The sequence below is a fragment of the Girardinichthys multiradiatus genome, chromosome 6 (assembly GCF_021462225.1).
Source record: "Girardinichthys multiradiatus isolate DD_20200921_A chromosome 6, DD_fGirMul_XY1, whole genome shotgun sequence".
In the NCBI taxonomy this organism is placed as follows: domain Eukaryota; kingdom Metazoa; phylum Chordata; class Actinopteri; order Cyprinodontiformes; family Goodeidae; genus Girardinichthys; species Girardinichthys multiradiatus.
In genome coordinates, this window is record NC_061799.1 from 13,505,055 (window position 1) to 13,526,324 (window position 21,270).

At 39.7% G+C, this 21,270-nt stretch overlaps 1 protein-coding gene across 1 annotated transcript in view; it reads right to left on the reverse strand.

The window, feature by feature from the left end:
* slc6a9 (solute carrier family 6 member 9) overlaps window positions 1–14,830 on the reverse strand; it is a 95,623-nt gene extending 80,793 nt beyond the window's left edge. The window contains exon 1 of the mRNA XM_047367210.1: window positions 14,698–14,830. The gene's annotated coding sequence lies outside the window, so the exon portion shown is untranslated. The remainder of the gene's footprint in view (window positions 1–14,697) is intronic.
* Window positions 14,831–21,270: the final 6,440 nt, after the last annotated feature.

A 21,270-nucleotide genomic window follows, 5' to 3' on the forward strand; every position in this document is an offset into this window, starting at 1 on the left:
TCCTCTCCAATACCTTGGCGTAGGCCTTACCAGGGAGGCTGAGGAGTGTGATCCCCCTGTAGTTGGAACACACCCTCCGGTCCCCCTTCTTATAAAGGGGGACCACCACCCCAGTCTGCCAGTCCAGAGGCACTGTCCCCGACCGCCACGCAATGTTGAAGAGGCGTGTCAACCATGACTGCCCTACAACATCCAGACACTTGAGGTACTCAGGGCGGATCTCATCCACCCCCGAAGCCTTGCCACCGCGGAGCTTTTTAACCACCTCGGTGACTTCAGCCTGGGTGATGAAAGAGTCCAACCCCGAGTCCCCAGCCTCTGTTTCCACCACGGAATGCGTGATGGCAGGATCGAGGAGATCCTCGAAGTACTCCTTCCACCGCCCGATAATGTCCTCAGTCGAGGTCAGTCTCCCGCCCCCACTATAAACAGTGTTGGCAAAGCACTGCTTCCCCCTCCTGAGGCGCCGGACGGTTTGCCAGAATCGCTTCGAGGCCAACCGGTAGTCCTTCTCCATGGCCTCACCGAACTCTTCCCAGGCCCGAGTTTTTGCCTCTGCCACAGCCCGGGCCGCAGCACGCTTGGCCTCACGGTACCCGTCAGCCACCTCAGGAGTCCCACAAGCCAACCACAGCCGATAGGACTCCTTCTTCAGCTTAACAGCATCCCTTACTGCCGGTGTCCACCACCGGGTTCTGGGAGTGCCTCCACGACAGGCACCGCAGACCTTACGGCCGCAGCTATGGGCAGCAGCATCGACAATAGATGCAGAGAACATGGTCCACTCGGACTCTATGTCTCCAACATCCCCCGGGATCTGGTCGAAGCTCTCCCGGAGGTGGGAGTTGAATACATCCCTGGCCGAGGGCTCCGCCAGGCGTTCCAAGCAGACCCTCACTATGCGCTTGGGCCTGCCGAGTCTGTCCGGCTTTCTCCTCCTCCAGCGGATCCAACTCACCACCAGGTGATGATCAGTGGACAGCTCAGCCCCTCTCTTCACCCGAGTGTCCAAAACATGCGGCCGAAGGTCTGATGATACGACAACAAAGTCGATCATCGACCTCCTGCCTAGGGTGTCCTGGTGCCAAGTGCACTGATGGACACCCTTATGTTTGAACATGGTGTTCGTTATGGACAATCCGTGACTAGCACAGAAGTCCAATAACAAAACACCACTCGGATTCAGATCGGGGAGGCCATTCCTCCTGATCACGCCTCTCCAGGTGTCACTGTCGTTCCCCACGTGGGCGTTGAAGTCCCCCAGCAGAATAATGGAGTCCCCGGGAGGGGCACTATCCAGCACCCCCGACAGGGACGCCAAGAAGGCAGGGTACTCTGCACTACCACTCGGCCCGTAGGCTGAAATGATAGTCAGAGACCTCTCCCCAGCCCGAAGGCGCAGGGATACAACCCTCTCATCCACTGGGGTAAACCCCAACACGAGACGGCTGAGCTGGGGGGCAACAAGCAAACCCACACCAGCCCGCCGCCTCTCCCCGTGGGCCACTCCAGAGTAGAAGAGAGTCCAACCCCTCTCAAGGAGATGGGTTCCAGAGCCCACGCTGTGCGTGGAGGCGAGCCCGACTATTTCTAGTCGATATCTCTCGACCTCCCGCACAAGCTCAGGCTCCTTCCCCCCCAGCGAGGTGACATTCCACGTCCCTAGAGCCAGCCTAAGCATCCGGGGATCGGGCCGTTGAGGTCTCCACCTTCGTCCGCCACCCAATCCTCTTTGCACCGGTCCCTCACGCTTCCCCCTGCAGGTGGTGGGCCCACTGGGGGATGGCCTCGCGTCTCTCGTTCGGGCTTGGCCCGGCCGGGTCCCACGAGGAGCAACCCGGCCACCAGGCGCTCTCCGACGAGTCCCGACCCCAGGCCTGGCTCCAGGGTTGGACCCCGGCTCCGCCGTACCGGGCGACGTCACGTGCCTCGATATTGTGTTCTTCATGAGGGGTTCTTGAACCATTCTTTGTCTGACCCATCACCTAGAACCTGTTTGCCATGGGAGACCCTACCAGGGGCATTTAGGCCCCAGACAACATAGCCTCTAGGATCATTTGAGCACTCAAACCCCTCCACCACGTTAAGGTGACGGTTCAAGGAGGGGTACACGTATTTGTGTTTGAAATACACGTATTTCAAACACAGAGAAAACAGGGATATGTGGTATTATCCGAGTTTCATTTGGGGCTTCAGCACCTGGTGAGTGCCCTATAATCATTGATTAAAATGCATAAGTTGTATTACATAGAGTGTGGGGAAATATTTAATGAGAATTAAACACAACAAAGAGAGTTACACATGCTAAATGTGTAAGAATAGCGAACAGACATCAGATAGCGAACAGACATTAGCTAATCATTTTGGTTAGCTGTTGGAGCATATATAGAATTAATTTTAAACCTGAATGAGTTTAAACAAAAAGTGCTCTGCTTTGTCTTTATTCAGAATTATTAATCTGGCAAATGAAGGATATTAAAGAGGCAAGTTTTCAGGTAAGGAAAAACAACAAAATTGTTCAGGCATGATAATCTTATATCATCATCAATGCAAATGAATATGGCACATTATCACGTTCTGGGTTTGGATCGGACCAAAGTGCAGATAAGAACTTGGCAGCCGCATGATAAGAGGAAGACTTTTCTTTAATTAAAGGTCTCCAAAGCGTAACATAATCCAACAAATACAAACATGAGTCGAGCCAAAAACTTAAATGTGTACACAGTTGTGGCAAAACTGAGCATAAACAGGGGTAGTGAATGAGGAATAGTGACAGAGGAACCAGCGAGGAACAAAGAACACAGACCAACTAATATACAGGGAGAAAACAAAGGCAGGTAATCACAGGAACTAAGAACAGGTGTGGCAATGAGACATGGAGGCATAAGGGACAGGTGGAACTAATTAACAATAAAGGAAACCATAGACCTAAGAACGGTTAATACAAAAACACAAACCAAGTCCAAGGATGTCACACCATGACACACATTCTGTTACAATACACAGGTCAGTAGTGTTTCAAACGTGTCTCTGAAAAATTTTATTATTTTATTTTGTCTCACTAACTGCATTTCGATTGACCATCAAATTGTGCAAATTGTAATTATGAAAATACATTTGCTTAATGGAAACATGCCAATATCTAAAAAACTCACGTTTTTCACTTAAAAGCTTTTGAGCTAGGATGAGGTGGTTTTCTGGCCATATCGAAATTGGTGTATTTCCCAAAACTGCAATGGAAACACTTTTTTCGCATCACAGGAGTAATGTGATCAACAACCAGATGTTACTGGCAAAAAAGATGAAGAATACAACAGGAAGTAGTTGGAAGGTGATGTTATCGCATGAACAAACGTATTCCCCTGTGGTTTTAATTGCATTTCTTATTTAATGTAAACACCGTAACAGCGAAATTGTGTTTTATCGACAATTTCTAAATATCGACAAGTTTTGCACATATTTGCATATTTGCAGCATAAGTAAAATTTTGGTCCTCAGGGTTTGTATCCTGAGATCCTCTGTACTGCTGAACAGATACCAGAAAGTAGGAAGGCATACAGCAGAAGGATAGATGGCTTTGTTGTTATTTTTAATTCCTGCCACACAATCTTTGGAGCCAATAACTTAAAGACACGAGTAAAACTAAACATAACACTTGTCTCACAGAGAGAAGCAACACCATTCTCAACTGGCAGTCAAACATTGCTTCTGTACTTGCGGTCTGCATATTTACTGTGTCAGCCAGTGTGAAAGCCTCTGGTTCATCGCCTGACACAAATGTAAAACACAACAGCCTGAAGAAAACAAAGCAGCAACCATTATTGTTAGCCATGTTTACAATGCGTTATATTGTTACTGCCTCACAAAGCAGTTGTGTCTATTATCAATGAGGTCAATATGAGGCAGCAAGATTAGGACTCCACAAGTTCTGTTAGGTTGTGATAGAAAGCCTTATTCTCATATATATGTACTGCCAAGTACAACTAACGCAGCACTCAAAGCAGCCCTAACTAAGACCTAACTTGTGTTCAGAACCATGTGAACAGAGGCGGCAAAGCTGAAATCACTTTGAAAAGCTGAAAAAAACCGACTGATTCTGTCAACAGTGCAGTGGAAATGAGAATGGGAAAACTATGGGGATGCATTTTAAAGATAAAACATTTTACAGTGAAATTTTAATGATTTTGGTACCTACAAGAATGCACTAGAAAAACCCACAACCTACTTATTTATATCAGAAAGCTACACTTGCAGAAGCCAACATGAGGCTTATTTTCAACCCCCTTTTGCAAAGATTAATTAATGATGGGACGAAATGATGTGCAATATTGGGTTTAGTAGAATGGGACGAGACCAGAGTTTAGCAATATTTCTGGGAAAAATAAAATCCTCAATGTTTTTTGGTTTGTTTTGATTCCAGTTTATTTGACGAATCCTCATATTTGTATTTATTGTATTTAGGCCTATTTAAAGATTATTCTAAGGTGCTCCTAATGCCAACAATGCTCCGTTGTTGTGTTTTCACAAATATAAATCAGGTTTCCTAAATATCAGCTGTAATCCTGTTGAGTGTATAATTATTCAGTATAACTTTGATGTTTATAAGTGTTTCATGTTTTTGGGGAAGGCATGATCAAATACTGTACAGACTCATTACAAAACTGTGAAATAGTGTTTTAATTAAAGGTAGATGCTAACTTCAGCACTAATGAAGTTAAGGGGATTAGGCACCTTTGTCTCACTGTTCGTACAAATCCTTTCTATCTTTTCGGTCATTCCATCACAATTTCGTTTTCTACCAAGTCCCAAAAATTGCTGGCATATAAACATAAAAGTTGCGTCAGCTTCTACAGTGCTAGTGCAAACAAATAGTGTTGGTCAGCCTGATGTCTTTGTTAGCAATTTCCATGAAGACAACAGGGCAACGACATCATAACTATTTATTTTTACATATCCAAGTACTCTCCACATGCTGACAGTAACTGGATAGTATGGAAGCCCCGAAAGGCAAGTGAAAAAAAAATTAAAATATAAAAAAGATTAAAATATTTCAACGTTTATGCAAAAATTACAGACTCAGACTGAGGGCAGCACAAAAAAAAACTTTGCAATATTTCAATGAATTTGTTTTTTTTCAATTGCCTCTCAGGGCTTCTGTAGGATAGTGCTACTGAGAAAGACTTCCTTTTGAGATGACGAGAGATGTTGCAGTGTTTTATAACATCACGAGTTCTCAACCTATAAGATGTACAGAGTTAAAACAGCAAAAGAAAAAAAAAAAAAAAAACACCACAAGCAAGTGCCTACCAAAAAGAACAAAAAACTTGAACATGAAACAATAACCAGAACAGAACAACAGAACTGTATTGGTCAAACTCAAATAAATGCAAATAAAGAGCGCCTCTTATATCATCCTCCTCTCTTTGATGGGGCAAGAACAACCTTTTGTTGCATTTTCATAATATTATTTTTGCCCCTTGGAATACTGCAATAAAACATTAATCTGAAGGCTTTTTACACCTCTTTGACAGGGGTGTAAATAAATCAGGAGGGTGCTGAACAAGCCCCAAATATTTTGTCTAATACTATCACTAATATTAGCTGAGTATTTTAGGTAAGATTAGTCCAAATTATCTTCACTTAACATTTTTACAGTGCTTTTTTACAAATGTTTTTCCCAACATTCCTAATTGTCACTTTTGCCTTATTAATATTAGTGGTATTCAATGCATGTACTTAAGGTGTATTCAAAAACAGTTATTTTTCTTTATTTCACTCTTATTTCTCAAAGTTAAATATGATCACAACATTAAAGCATTAAACATGATCACAACTGGCAGAAACACAACTAAAGACATGAAGAAATAGAAATCTAATTATAGATGCAAATGGTTATTTAAGAACTTGTTGCACACTTTTAAAGCTTTCAACTTTTGGTTTCACTCTGAGCACTGACTGGAAAACAGGACTTTATAGAGGAATTAAAACTCTCTTTAAAAGAGACACGGGAATAATGATCAGACGTGCTTCAAACCTGTTCTTGCAGCAATAAGAGAGTATGAAATGTATCATAAGTCCACTGTCCCAGGATGAAACTTTTTCCAAGTGATGCAATAGATGCTGCAGTCCTTGTGAATAACAAGGAACAACCAGGTATTTCAGAATGTGAAACTCATATAATATATACAGTATATTCATTACACATAGAATGAAATATGTCAAGCCATTATATCTTTAATTTAATAATCATGGCTTACAGTAAATAAAAATCCCAAAAAATGTAGTGTCTCAGAAAATGTGAATTTTAAATAAGATCAAAAAAGTGAGATTTTAAACAGAAATGTCAGGCTTCTAAAATGTATGTTCATTTCAATGCACTCAACACTTGCTTGGGTCTTCTTTTGCATGAAATACTGCATCAATGCGGCATAGCATAGCCGCTTAGCATGGCACTGCTAAGATTTACTGCAAACCCTGATTGTTTTGATAGCGGCCTTCAGGTCATCTGCATTGTTGGGTCTTGTGTGTATCGTCTTCCTCTTGACAATACTTCATAGATTCTCTATGGGGTTCAGGTCACAGTTGGTGTGGTCAGGTGCTGGAGAGGAATCAGCCTCTCCATAGACCTTGCTAGCAGAAGGAAGCATTAAAAGCTCTAAAATCTCCTGTTGGATGGCTATATTGACTCTTGACTGCAGAAAACACAGTTGACCAACACCAGTAGATGACAAGGCACCCCAAATTATTACTGACTGTGGACACTTTAAACTGGACTTCCAGCAACATGGATTCTGTGCCTCTCCACTACAGTTTTTTCTTCTCCTTAGCACAGATAAGAAGCTTCTGACATCTCTGATTCAGGAGTGACTTCATACAAGGAATGTAACACTTGTAGCCCTAAGTAGAATTCGTTTGTGAATAGTGTCTGTGTAGCCAGACTCAAATTTCAGTCCACACCTTGTGAAACTCCCCCAAATTCTTGAATGAATTTTGCTTGACAATCCACTCAAGGCTGTATTATCCCTTTTATTGGTGCAATCTGAGCAGAAACCCTCCCTAGCTGCTAGACCGAGAGCAGCCACCACAGCTTCTTTGTCCAGCTCACTGTTCACTGCACCATCGAACATCTCCCTGTTCACCAGAACAGTTTACGTAAAAGGTTGTATCCATGCAGAGAAAATTATTTTAGGATAAAACAATGGGGCCTGAAGGACACACCTCATCTTCGATTCTCATTAACACCGGGGCCCCCCAAGGATGTGAGGTCAACCCACTGCACTACACTCTATTCACACATGACTGCTCCACCTCCTCTCCTTCAAATATCATTGTCAAATTCTCAACGACACCACAGTAATCGGCCTCATCAACATCGAGACATCCTACAGGTGTGAGGTGCAACATCTGGCATCATGGTGTAAGAACAATAACCTAGTTCTAAACATCAAGAAGACCAAGGAAATTATTGTTGACCTCCACAGGAACAGACAAAACCACTCCTCACTTTTCATTCGCAATGAGGCAGTGGAGAGTGTCCAACTCCAAATACCTGGGAGTAACCATTTTGGAGGACCTGTCATAGAGCACCAACACCTCCTCAGCTGTACAGAAAGCACAGCAACCGATGTACTACCTGAGGAAGTTGAGGAGTGCCCAAATCCCAAACTTTAATAACATGCCATCAGCAGTGTTTTAACCTTATGGACCTTTAGTGTGGTTGTACAGCTGTGTTAAGGCTGATCAGCAGACACTCTAGCAGATGGTAAAACAGCAGGAAAGACCACTGGAGCTACTCTTGCAGAGATCACTACCATCTACACCATTTGCTGTCTGAGGAGAGTCCATCACATCATGCGTGATCAACACCACCTGGCGCATCACCTGTTCCACCTACTGCCCTCAGATAGAAGATACAGGTCCATATGTGTCTCTGTGTTGTTAAGACTTCTATTTGATGCAGCATGTCTGTTACTGTTTATTACACTTATGCCTACACTGAATTATTATTGCATATTATTGTATATAATGCAATTCTACAGTTTTGTTCATGAAAAAAGAGTTTTGGCACTATTGGCTATGCAGTGTATGAAGTCTCCGAACAACATTCTGTTGTCACATTTATTTTGACAATGACAATAAAGGATTAAATCGAATCGCAAATCAGGATGTGACATCATCATGCCTGTTGTCAAGGTGGCCAAATTGTGAGTCTGTATCCGTTTGTTTGCTATATTGTGAGTCCAAAAACGCTTTTTTTTTCTCCCATCTTGGGAGACCATTACTCTGTTCAATCACATTCAGTCACTGTGATGGCAAAGTCCACATTAAAAATCAATTGTCCAAATGGGTATTGATTTCAAATTTGGTAAAATATTGTCAGTCAGTCAGTCACACATACAACGCATACAAATTGTTGTTCTTAATACATTTTTAAGCTAATTTGGCCTCAGTCGAAATTCTTCAAAACAAGCATTGGTTCTTAAATGAACATTTTCACACTCAACTGTGAATATGTTTATTAAGGAATAAAGGTTTCTATTGATCACTGCTTTTGGTTTCATTCTTTTGTTTCCCTTTTCGTAATTCATAATTTTTTCTTATTATTTCATTAATTTATTCAGTAGTTTAGTTTAATTTTACTAGCCTGGTTGAAGAGTTTGAGTGTTTTGTTAAGAAATTCTTGTATGTTGGAGAGAAGTTGGTTATTCTGTATATGTGTGCAGGGCTTGTTGTTTGAGAACACCAGTGAGCAAATTCCCTCCTTCATCTGTTGTTGTATAATACCACCTCACCAAGCAGGTATTCATAAAACAATAACCGATAGGGACTTAGAGATGTTTAGCTATTAATTCCTGATAATCAGGTGGTGCCCCGACTTGGTAATTGTAATCAAATTACAAGTTTGTTGATAATTGCTTTGTCACTTAATAAACTAATAATTATGTATAGCCAAACAAAGCCAAATGTTGCACAGCATCAAAATTACAAAAAAAAGGGCTTGTTACTGAGCATATGATAGCTTGAGCCAATGTCCTGAGCACATCTGTACTTGTTGGGTCTTGAAGCACAGAATCCAGATGCAGCTAACATGTTGTGACTCTCCCCCAACTCTTGAATTGACCTTTGTTTTACAATTCTCTCAAGGCTGTGGTTATCATTGTTGCTTTTACACCTTTTCCTACCACACTTTCCCCTCCCACTCAACTTTCCATTACTGTGCTTAGTTACAGTACTTAGTTACTGCAAATGATCAGCGGAGGACGTTGCTGACCCAAATCAAAAGACTGGAGAAACTTCACTCTGAACTTGAAGGACTTTGGACAATTGAGTATTGAGTCCTTCTTATTCTTACCCCAGGTAAGAAGCTTCCGGCATTGACTTTGGTTCAGGATGGGCTTATAACACATAGAATACTACAGCTGTAGCCCATTTTCCTGGACACGTCTGTGTGTGGTGGATCTTAAAGCTACGACTCAAGCCACAGTCCACACCCTGTGAATCTCCCCCAAACTCCTGAATGACCTGTGATTGACAATACTCCCAACACTGTGGTTATTCCTGTTGCTTAGACACCTTTTTCTATCACATTTGTCCTTCCACTTAACTTTCCATTAATCTGCCTTGATACAGCACTCCGTGATACAGCATCTTTAGCAACAATCTTCTGTGGCTTACCTTTCTCAGTAACTGCCTGCTGAACATGTCAAGACAGCATAAGCTCTTTATGACTGTGAAGGCCAGGGGTCTCAGCTCCAGTCCTTGAGGGCCGGTGCTTAACATAAAGCTTGTTTTAGAAATCTATTTGTATTGTTCTTATTAGTATAATGTTCTGATTAACCAAAGTTTGGATTTTCATGTCAACTGTAAGCCATAACCATAATGATATTTTCATATTATAAAGCTGTATAATGTATGCCCATCAATTTATTACTGAAATAAATTTACCTTTCAACAATATTGTAAATTATCAACATGTGCCTGTATATTGGGGGAACGCAACCAAAAATAAGGATCTAGCAACAAAACAGACAAAAGCCTAAATACTTCTGGAGATGTTGAACTAATGAGGTAAAGGTGAGAGATAGTCAGAAACTGTATCTAGAAGCAAAAGCAAATAAACAGCGACACAACCACAAATTAGAATAAAACATGACATTTACAAAAGGAAAACAGAACAGAAAAAGGGAACCAGGGAATTCCAAAAATAAGATCAAAAGTAAAACTAAGAACATGACAGAAAAAACATAAAGTGCACATGACAGCATGGAACAGTTTCCCAGCAGAACAATCTGTCCAGCCTAGGAAATACTTTCTGTTTGTGAAGTGAATGGAGATAATATTTCGAACTATATAGATGGGACCACAGTCATTACAGACAAATTCAGCGTTGGCAAGTTTGCCAAATAGCTCATCAGTACTAAGTAAAATTCCTGCTGATTTAATAATATGTATTTATTAATGAGACATCAGATACTGTCCTTTCAGTAAAACAGTTCATGGTGCCCATTTTCCACATGGATAAGGCATTATCTTTTTAGTATGAGGAGGCACTACAACATAACATTTAATTGTCTAAAGTCAAACATCAAATGGTAAAACAATGTACAAATAGTGTTGCATAAAAGTTATGATCATACTGCCCTTGATCAGCTTGTTTTTCTTCCTGGACAGAAGCAGTTTGTACTGTAAACATAATAAATGCATCCATGAAAGAAATTGTCATATCAAGGGGTAGTTTACAAGTGGAAGGCCATCTATTCCCCGCATCTGTCTGGAGTGAATACAATATAAAAATTTAAATATTACAAGTTCAAGCTTACTTTTCATCAGATCAAGAAACTTCACAAATGTTAGCAGGGATTTCAAGACTTTTTATTTTCGAAAGAAAGAAAAGAGAGGGAAAAAGTATGTCTTCTTATTGCATATTAATCTACTTAACATGTTTCTTTAAAAAATATATATACACCATTTGCTATATATTTTAAAATAATTTTAAGCTATTCCTACATCTTATTTTCACTCTACAAATTCATTTGAGCTCAGATATGGTATCCTCTGATGGCTATAAAAATAATTTCTCCTCTATGTCTAACAAGGCAGCACTTTTGCTAGGACTAAAACATCGTTGAACCATTGACGTCAAATAGCAAAGCTGAGCTGTACGTTCTTGCCCTCTAGTGGTGACTGGAGATAAACTACAGTCTAATTTTATATTTTCCGTGACTATTTTACATCTTTTTTGTTTTTTTATGAAATTGTAAAATGTAGTAACACTGTCAGTTTAAATCTAAACTCTTTAAGTGTACAGATCTGACATGAGAGCATCTTCCTATTGTGTGTAGACGATCGAAACACCACTGCTTATTGACACCTGTGAAACATATTGTCTTTCTCATTTTCTTCTGTTTTGTTCAGCTCTGTCCCCTAGTCTCCCTTTATCATCCCTCCCAATGTCCTAATGCCACAGTATTTGGGAATTCCAGACATCCAGACATGTCTGGACAAACGCTTGGCAAAAACAACACTGAAATATCCGAGAGCCACGCTGTAAAAACTGTCTTGATCCTTCTCATGGGAAAAATACTCACAATAACATCCACCAATTCTGACCACTTTCAGAAAAATTTTAAAAAAATACATTATTTATCTTGTTAGTATGACAACTGGCATAGACAACAAGTCAATGCCAGTTGTCATTCGGCCCTTCTGGCATTTAGGTTGATATGTTGATGGCAAGAAAATAGGTCTTTGTAGACAGACGGAATTAAATCTCCACCACTGCCACTCATGCAAAAATAGTCAAAAGAAGAAAACCTGTATAGCCAGCAGTATGGTCATGGTGCTGTCTATTCTATTGAAAGCTATAATTGCTCATTTAAAAAAATGGTTTGATTTAGACAGAATAGCATGTAGCATATGTAGTGCGTGGCTCCAGATATCCATGCTGACTATTGTAGGCCACCAAAGGTACCTAATATGGCACATAAGTACTGGACAATGAACAGGAAATGAATAAGTTGGAGTGACCTGAAGGTTGCCTTCATGGTGGATATGCGAAATTGATCAGTCAGAAGTACATGACCTTATTTAGCTGTCCCGCAGCAAATACTGTGAAACAACAGTTGTAAAAACGTAACAGATGCTAGAGAAAACTGAACGGACTGAAAACTATGGCCCAAACAGAATATAAAGATATCTCCGCAACACCTGTAGAGACTAAATTCAACTTTTCTGCACTCCTACAGACTCCAAGTACACAACAAAATGCATTTAAAGGCTAAAAAGTGGATTTTGCATGATATGTCCCCTTTAAGACTTATTTCTAAGCAACAAACTAGTAAACACAGAAAATCGAAGTTGTAGGAAGTTGTCAGGAAGTGGAATCAGATGGTATCCTCTTTGAAAATCAGTAATGTATGTTGAAGTGAATAGGTGCTTTTTTATTTTAACTCCCTTTGAGAGACTTATAGGAGGTCAAAACTGGGGCCTACAGTGCACAGCAAATACAAATCTTCAGCGCCCAAGGAAATAAAGGTTCTCCTGTCTGAAGTACCGCATGAAGCTAAGTCTATAATGGGGTTACTGTTATTCATGCATGCAAAGTCTTTGTTGACATACCCTACTTTTCCATTTAGTCTAGCAACCAATTACATGTTAACACCTAGTGTATTCTTAGATTGTGGGATTTGGACTGCATTTACTCATCACATATCAACCTAACCTTGAACATTTTTATTTTAAATATCTGCCTAAATCTTTTCAGCAACCTGAGCTTTAGCACCTCTTTTATTGGATAAGACAACACATTCTACAGCCTATGCTCCAAACATGCAGCCCCTGCACTTGCCACTGGCCTGTCAGATCTCCTTTATTGGACTATCACTTGTAGATAGTCCTGACAGGAGATGCACCAATTAGGCTTTTACTGAATTTCCAGTTTTCTTTGAGGTCTGAACTTATAAATTTCAATTTTGTTGGTTTCCAAATTGTGGAAAATTTTTTGGAGTCCTCAACAAGAGACCTTTTTTTTAATATTTGCGCTCTATGATAATTGTCTAAAACGCATCAATATACACTCACTTTCTTTGGTACACCTGCTCAATTGCTTTTAGCACTTAAGCAAATCAACCAATAACATGGTAGTAACTCAGTGGATTTAGTATCTAGACGTAGAGAAGGTGACTTGTGGAAGATTATACTGAGTATCAGTATGTGAAACTTAAGGGGATTTAAGTGACTTTGAACAATCACAATACAGTGTAAAATTAATGCCGATTCTAAGATTGCATCTGTTTCAATACAAATTGAAAGAACAAATTAAAATAACCTTTTTAAAGAGCGCAGGACATTTATTTTCAAAGATTGGCATAAACTTAATATTCAATACCTTTATACATTTTGGGGTAATACGGATTAAAAGTAAGTAATTAAACACATAGAGTACGCTTTCTACCATTACTGTATATTGATGTAAAAAGAAAGTTTACACAGCTGGTCGCAATCTCTTTTTCATATTGTAAAAAGTAAGGGTGACCCTATACTGCCTGGCGGCCCACATGTACTGTCTGTGTTGCTGAATTCTAAAGGCTGCTTCTATCATTGTCTCTATAAAATATTATTATTGTTTGATCACCTGGCACTACTTTGAACATGGCATGGTTCTTGGTGCCAGACCAGGTAGTTTATGTGTTTGAGAAACTGCTGATCTACTGGGATTTTCATGCACAACCATCGCAAGTTAACAAAAAATTGCCAGAAAAAGAGAAAAATATCCAATGAGCAGCAGCTGTGTGGAAAAAAAGACCTAGTTTAATGTCAGAGCAAAGTGGATAGACAAGTGCAAGATGATGGAAGGGAAACCACAGCTGAAATAAGTATTTATAAAACTAAGTTGTGATGAATGCCATATCTGAATGAACATCACATTAAACATAGAAGCAGATGGGCTACAGCAGCAAAATGTCACACTGAGAAAAACTGAGGCTACAGTTGGCCTATGCTCATCAATATCGGACAATAACGGGCAAAATGTTGCCTGGTCGGTCGATTCTTGATTTCAGCTGCTACATTCAGACTGTAAGTTCATTTGACCCAAACAACAGGACAACATTGTATCAATGGTTCAGGCTGATGGTGGTCTTATAGTGTGATCGGTATTTTACTGGCACACGTAGGTCTTCTTAGTCCTAACTGAGCATTGTTTAACCACCACACTCTCCCAGGGTATTGTTGGTGACCATACCTGCCCCTTTATGACCACAGTGTGCCATCTTCTGAATAATTTACCATGTCATAAAGCTCAAATCACCTCAAACGGTGAGAAGACCACAAACTCGGTTTGAAATGGGATACCTATGTGAGAGCTCACTGATTAAATAGTGTTTGACAAGACAGGAAGTATATTAAGAAAAAGATTCCATCAAGCCCCTCCCTTCATTACAAACTCCCCACAGCCTCGCTCGCTTTATGTATAGTGAATGGTCATTATGGGGTCTCACTACCGGTGCCACGTGTATCTCCATAAATATGAGCCTCAACACCCCGAAGGTTAGGTATGAAACAACAGACACCCCCCAGACCCCTAAATGAACCACACTCAGGTCCTTTAAGATGATTTTACCACGTTACGGTTAGAGCTGGTGACTACCCGCATAAACTCCACAGAGCTGCAAAGATCAGAGCTGAAACTCAACCTACCCCTTCCTCTTTCCCTCATTAAAGAGGCGTGATCTGTGCGTGGAGGTGCGGACGCGCCTTTCACTTCAAGCCCCCGACTTAATTCTTCCCGCCGGTAAATTCAGTTGGAAGTTGCATCACCTTGGTCTTCGGTCCCTCCACGGTCAACATCAAGCCCCTAAAAACACTCCTCCTAGAAACCCCTCCCTGTTTTTCCCCTAATCCAAGCCAACCGGGGGGCAGCAACATGTGAGAGCTTCCAGTCCAACTGCATAAACCGACCAGAGGCTTCCGGCGTGTGCGTCTGCATCGTTTCGCGCATGTTTGTGCAACAACAGGGCATGAAAGTTGTAAATAATAATCAGAGCAATTCATTTCAACATGCATGCTATTGATCAATCAAAATGTCACTTTCTCTAGATGCTAAACTCTCATATGTTTGTAAAACGTATAATCAAAACAGCATACAGTAATTACGCTATAGTGTCAGTTGTTTCTGCAGCCGCACCGTGCTGATGGTGAGACCAAGAACCTTCTCATAAAACACAGTGGAGCTGCACGTGTTCGGCGTGGGGGATGAATGCATGTGTTGTTCATTCTTTTGTTATGAGAGCATGCAACGATCTATCTCTCATCGACGCGGTGATTTCGCCTAACTGCAAAAGAGATCTTATCCGTCATGCGCTGTGCGTATTAACCATGATGAGAATTCAATTCCAATCAATTGGCCGATGAGGTACATTAGTCAATGCAATGCTCCAGACAGGTGTGGTAGCTCAGTGCGGTGGGGAGATGTGGAAGCTTTGGGACTTCCAGGGGGAGAAACATGAAGAAAAGGTAAAGATAATGGCTGTCTGAGGCATGACAAAAGCAGTCCGTGGATGGACGGAGACAGTTCGGAGGTTTTGGCATGCAGAGGGGGACTTTACCTTTTTGTCAGGATCGGCCAGGTTGGAGGGATGAGAAGGAGCGCGGAGTAGGAGGAGAACATGCGGAGCGACGTCTGGGAGGGATGGTCAGAGATGCTGAGAGTGAGAGGAGGAAGGAGAGCATGTTTCACACCAAAGCTATAAAAATAAAGCGGAGCCCTAAATATGTAACAAAAAGGGTCCAACAATTTGATAGGGTTAAATGGCTGGAATTAAATTCTAATAAAACGCAATGTGAATAAATAAGAGAAATAAACCCTTATGGTTTAAATACTTAAGTTTAATAAGACACGTCTTTTGATGCTTAGAAGCTAAAGAACAAAGGTATCCATCCTCACATTTTGTCATTACAAGGGCAAAACTGTCTTGTACCGGGATTTAAACAGGTAATTAGAAATAATACAAAATCTAAGAACTTTTAGGGAATATTACTAAGAAAGGCTATAAACATACAAACAAAAACATAATTTCCCGTGACAGATAAGCAATTATAAATAGATAATTAGCCTAAATACAATTTCAAAGCTTTACATCATTACTGAAACTTTCGAGGTCAAACGAGTTTGTTTCTGTTGCTTTGCGGTTTGGTTCGAGTTCTTTCAAATATCATTGTGTATGCATCAGGATGACATAAAAAATTGTTATGGCCTACGAAACCGACTGTTAGCCTAGTGAACAGGTGGTATTTTTCGGATTTAGGAAGAGCTTGGAATGTGTGTAGATCATAACGATGTCAGCTAGGATTTCAATGGAAATGGAGAGGATGTTTTAGCACAACCTTGAGTCAATCAAAGAATACATCAAAAATAAATAAAATAATAGTGCATGAGAGGGAAATTAATGTTTTGGAATGAATCCAGAATTCATTTTGACAGTCAATCTCCTACCAAAAAGGACCAAATGCTAAATAATAAATCAATATGTCACAAAGTTTATCAGCGTACAACCAAACAATTGCACTTTGTTTTCATTTGGTTTTTATTAGCATTGTATAGCAGAAAAAATCACATTATATGAGGAAAAAGGTTCAAAATCATTTATTATCATCTTATTTCTTACATCACAGACCCCTGACATGTTAACATGGGTGTATGGACTTTTCAGAGTCACTGTAGAAGCACATTCTCATTCGGAAACCAATATCAACAAAAAACTGTGAAACACTTGTTTTTCACTTGGTACCGAGTGGACCCACTTACTGATCTGGCACTTACAAGGTTTTTATCATTTGAATGCAGTGGAAGGGCCTTGTAGCAATAGATAACATAGCAATGTGTACATGTGCAATATACACAATAAGAGATTCCGTTAAGAGATTCCCACAGTAATATTTATGAAATATTATCCATTATGAGGATGCTAAAACTAGAATTAACCTTAGGCTAATCTTCTGTAATGAGAACATAAAGTCGTCTTCACTGTCTGCTATTAGAAAAAGTCTTCCCATGTCCTCTGTTTGACCCACAAATAAATCCCCTTCAAAATTCTTGTTTCCTGTACAAATGCCTAAATGTGTAAGCTGAAAATGTCTGTGTTTGAGCCCCATGTTCATTTCTGTTGCAACTTAGAGAGAGTGTGACTCTAACTTATAGAATACTGAACGCACTAGTTTCTGTTCAGACGCACTGCATGGAGTGCGTGACTTTTGACCTGGTGACTGTTGACAAAACCCAGAAGCCCACAGGGTTAGGTAAACAAGCACAGACATAGCTTTCTCTCCTTGACAACACACACTTGTACACTAAGGAACGTCCACAAAATACTAATGCATTATTACTACTCAGGTAAACAATGACTAGTGTCATTTTACAATGTTATACAGCAAAGAAATTGTCTTATTTTGAAATTAAACATGGCTTTCCAACCACTTTACATTTTTTACCTTTTTTTAAACCTGTTATAGCTTCCTTTAAAATGTGGAAATAATAAATTAAATGATTAGCTCTTGTAAATATCCTGATGGTGAGTCTGGAATTTACACCAGTCTGGTGTGAGTAGTTTGAGATTTTGTTGACGTATTCCCCCAAAACATCCCCAAAAGTTCCTTTTTCACCAACTAGTAGCTTGTAATGTCCAAATACATAAACTAGTTTAAGTTTTGTTTCATGTGGCTAGCATGGACAAAACAATCTTAGCTAGCTTATTGATAGTTAGCTTGGTATTTAGCATCAACAGCTGTAATGTGACAATAATTCAAACACAATTTCATCTCAGTAGTAAGTGATGGGAAAGGTGCAGCAAAAGCCAGTTTTCAGGAACAGAACCATTTCGAAGTGTTCACTAATAATACTATGCACATAATCCTTATGTGGAGGTGAGGGAAAATATTGTCTAAAGCTTTCTATTTGCACTTCACTAGCTAATAATATGTGTTGACCAATAGCTGCTCTAGATACTGGTGTTTTGTTACAAGCTGTACTTGTATTGTATTGGCACCACTTGTGAAGATGTGTAAAAACTTTTTAAAAGAATTCAGTCTTTTTTACTCAGTTGGGAAAAATATCCTATGTTAAGAATTTTGTATTTTTACACTTCTATTGCCAACCCAGAAAATGTCTAGAATATAAATTTACTGAAGCCTTTACAAAATGTACTTTACATTTTAAGTATCTATTTCCCTGGGGCATGTAGATGATGTGACACCAAGTTGACGCCAGCTAATCAGCACAAAATGCCTCCCTTCACCACAGAAGACTTCCACAAACCTTTACAGAAATTGACTGTTTTGGAGATGAAAATCCATCGACTAGAAGTGAATGTGGAGGTGAATATGGGGTACAGCGATGATTCAACTCTGCCTGTGATCCCAAACAGTGAAAGCCAGCTTAACGAGTCAGAACAATCGGGGATCAGGGCAATCAGAACACTGAGAATAAACCTACCGGCAGACCCCCCTGGCATGTTTTAGGCGCATGCCCAAAAAATCAAGGTGGACGACTCACTGGAAGATCTCAGAAATAAAATAAATTAGAATGGCCAGAATTACAGAGAAATGTCCTGTTTCCCCTGGGAAAAGGAGACTTCGACAGCGAGCTGCTGTCACAACAACTGATAGACAGTGTCTCGCCCACGGCCAAAATGGAATAGATTAAAAAATAATCTAAAAGGAGGAAATCAGGAAAATCTCATAAAAATAAACACAACTCAGACCGAAAAGAAAAATAAAACAATTAAATGTGGCCTACTGAACATAAGATCTCTCTCTTCAAAGACATTGCTAGTTATTGACCTGATTTGTGACAGATTGCCTCACAGAAACCTGGCTGCAGCAAGAGGATTATATTACCATAAATAAGTCAACTCCTACTAATTATTTAAATTTTCACATTCCTCAAAATACCGGGCGAGGAGGAGTAGTAGCAACCATCTTTCAGTCCGATTTATTGATTAGTCCCAGACCAATCGATAGCTACAACTCTTTTGAATATTTAATCCTTAGTTTTCCTCATCCAAATTACAAAGCACTAAAACCACTTCTGTTTGTTGTTTTGTACTGTCCACCAGGCCCTTACTCTCAATTTTTAGATCAGTTTTCAGACCTTTTATCTGATTTAGAGTTAAATGCAGATAAAGTTATTATAGTGGGGGATTTTAACATTCATGTTGACACTGAAAGTGATAGCCTAAATATAGCCTTTAATGCTATCTTAGACTCAATTGGCTTTGCTCAAAACTTTAACAAACCTACCAACCTTTGTCTTCATTCTCTGGACCTTGTGCTGACATATGGCATTGAGTGTAAAGACATAACAATATTTTCTCATAACCCTGTCCTGTCTGACCATTTCTTAATAACCTTTGAGTTTAATTTAACCGAGTACTCCACACCTGAAAGAAAATTTCATTACAGTAGATCATTATCAGGCGATGCTGTAACAACCTTTAAAGAATCTGTTCCACTTTTAATTTCCTCATTATCTCTGAAAAGCACAGTGGAGGGCAATAATTCTGTTTCTGCCCCTTCACAAATTTATTCTTTTGTTCATAGTGTTTCTTCATCATTGCGTGATGCATTAGACAATGCAGCCCCCTTGAAAAAGAAGGTAATCATTCATAGGAGGCAGGCTCCTTGGTTTAATTTAGATCTGTGTACTTTAAAGCACAATGTTAGAAAATTGGAGAGAAAATGGCACTCTACACACCTAGAGGATTCCTACTTAATCTGGAAAAATAGCCTACTGTTGTATAAAAAGACACTTCGGCAAGCTAGAACAGCTTATTTCTCATCATTAATAGAAGAGAACAAGAATAATCCTAGGTTTCTCTTTAGTACAGTTGCTAAATTTACACAGAGTCATAGCTCTGTTGAGCCATTCATTCCCTTAGCTCTTAGAAGTCATGACTTTATGGGATTCTTCTTAAATAAAATTGATTCTATTAAAAATAAAATCTTTGACATACTCCTGAAGATGATTACTTCATCCTCAGCAAGTGAGACAATATTGGAAATAACTGCAGAACCAGATTTGTGTTTGGACTGTTTTGATCCTGTGGAGCTTCCTAAGTTATCAGAAATATTAGCTTCATCTAAACCTTCAACTTGTATGTTAGACCCAATCCCAACCAAATTATTTAAGGAAGTGTTCCCTCTGATTTCCAGCCCCATTTTAGATATGATTAATCTATCTTTAGTAAATGGATATGTACCACAGGCTTTTAAGGTAGCAGTAATTAAGCCTTTACTTAAGAAACCTTCGCTTGATCGAGATGACTTAAAGAATGACAGACCTATATCCAATCTTCCATTCTTATCTAAAATTCTTGAGAAAATAGCTGCTAATCAAATGTGTGAGCATTTACACAGCAATGACCTGTTTGAAGAGTTTCAGTCAGGCTTCAGAGCTCATCATAGCACTGAAACAGCTCTGCTGAAAGTCACTAATGATATTCTTATGGCCTCAGATAATGGACTTGTGTCTGTACTTGTCCTCTTAGATCTCAGTGCTGCATTTGATACAGTCGACCATAATATTCTCTTAAAAAGGCTGGAATATGCTGTAGGAATCAGGGAAACAGCGCTAGGCTGGTTTAAATCTTATCTGTCTGACAGATTCCAGTTTGTTCATGTAAATGATAAATCATCTTTAAACTCAAGGGTTAATTGTGGAGTACCACAGGGTCCAGTACTTGGGCCAATTCTCTTTACTATATATATATATGCTTCCAATAGGTCAAATTATCAGGCAGCATGGGATAAATTTTCACTGTTACGCTGATGATACTCAGCTTTACTTATCCATAAATCCTGATGAACCCAACCAGTTAGATAGACTACAAGGATGTCTTGAAGATATAAAAACTTGTGTGACTTTAAATTTTTTGCTTCTAAATTCAGACAAGACAGAAGTTGTCATCTTTGGACCGGAGTCTTTAAAAAAGAAACTGCTTAGTCAATCACTTAACCTGGATGGCATTAAATTGACCTCCGGTAATAAAGTAAAAAACCTTGGTGTTACTTTTGACCAGGACATGTCATTTATATCCCATATTAAACAGGTTTCTAGGATTTCCTTCTTTCATCTCCGGAACATTGTCAAAATTAGAAATATCCTATCCAGGAATGACACTGAAAAACTAGTCCATGCATTTGTTACTTCAAGGCTGGACTATTGTAATTCTTTACTATCAGGATGTCCACAAAATGCAATTAAAAGCCTTCAGCTGA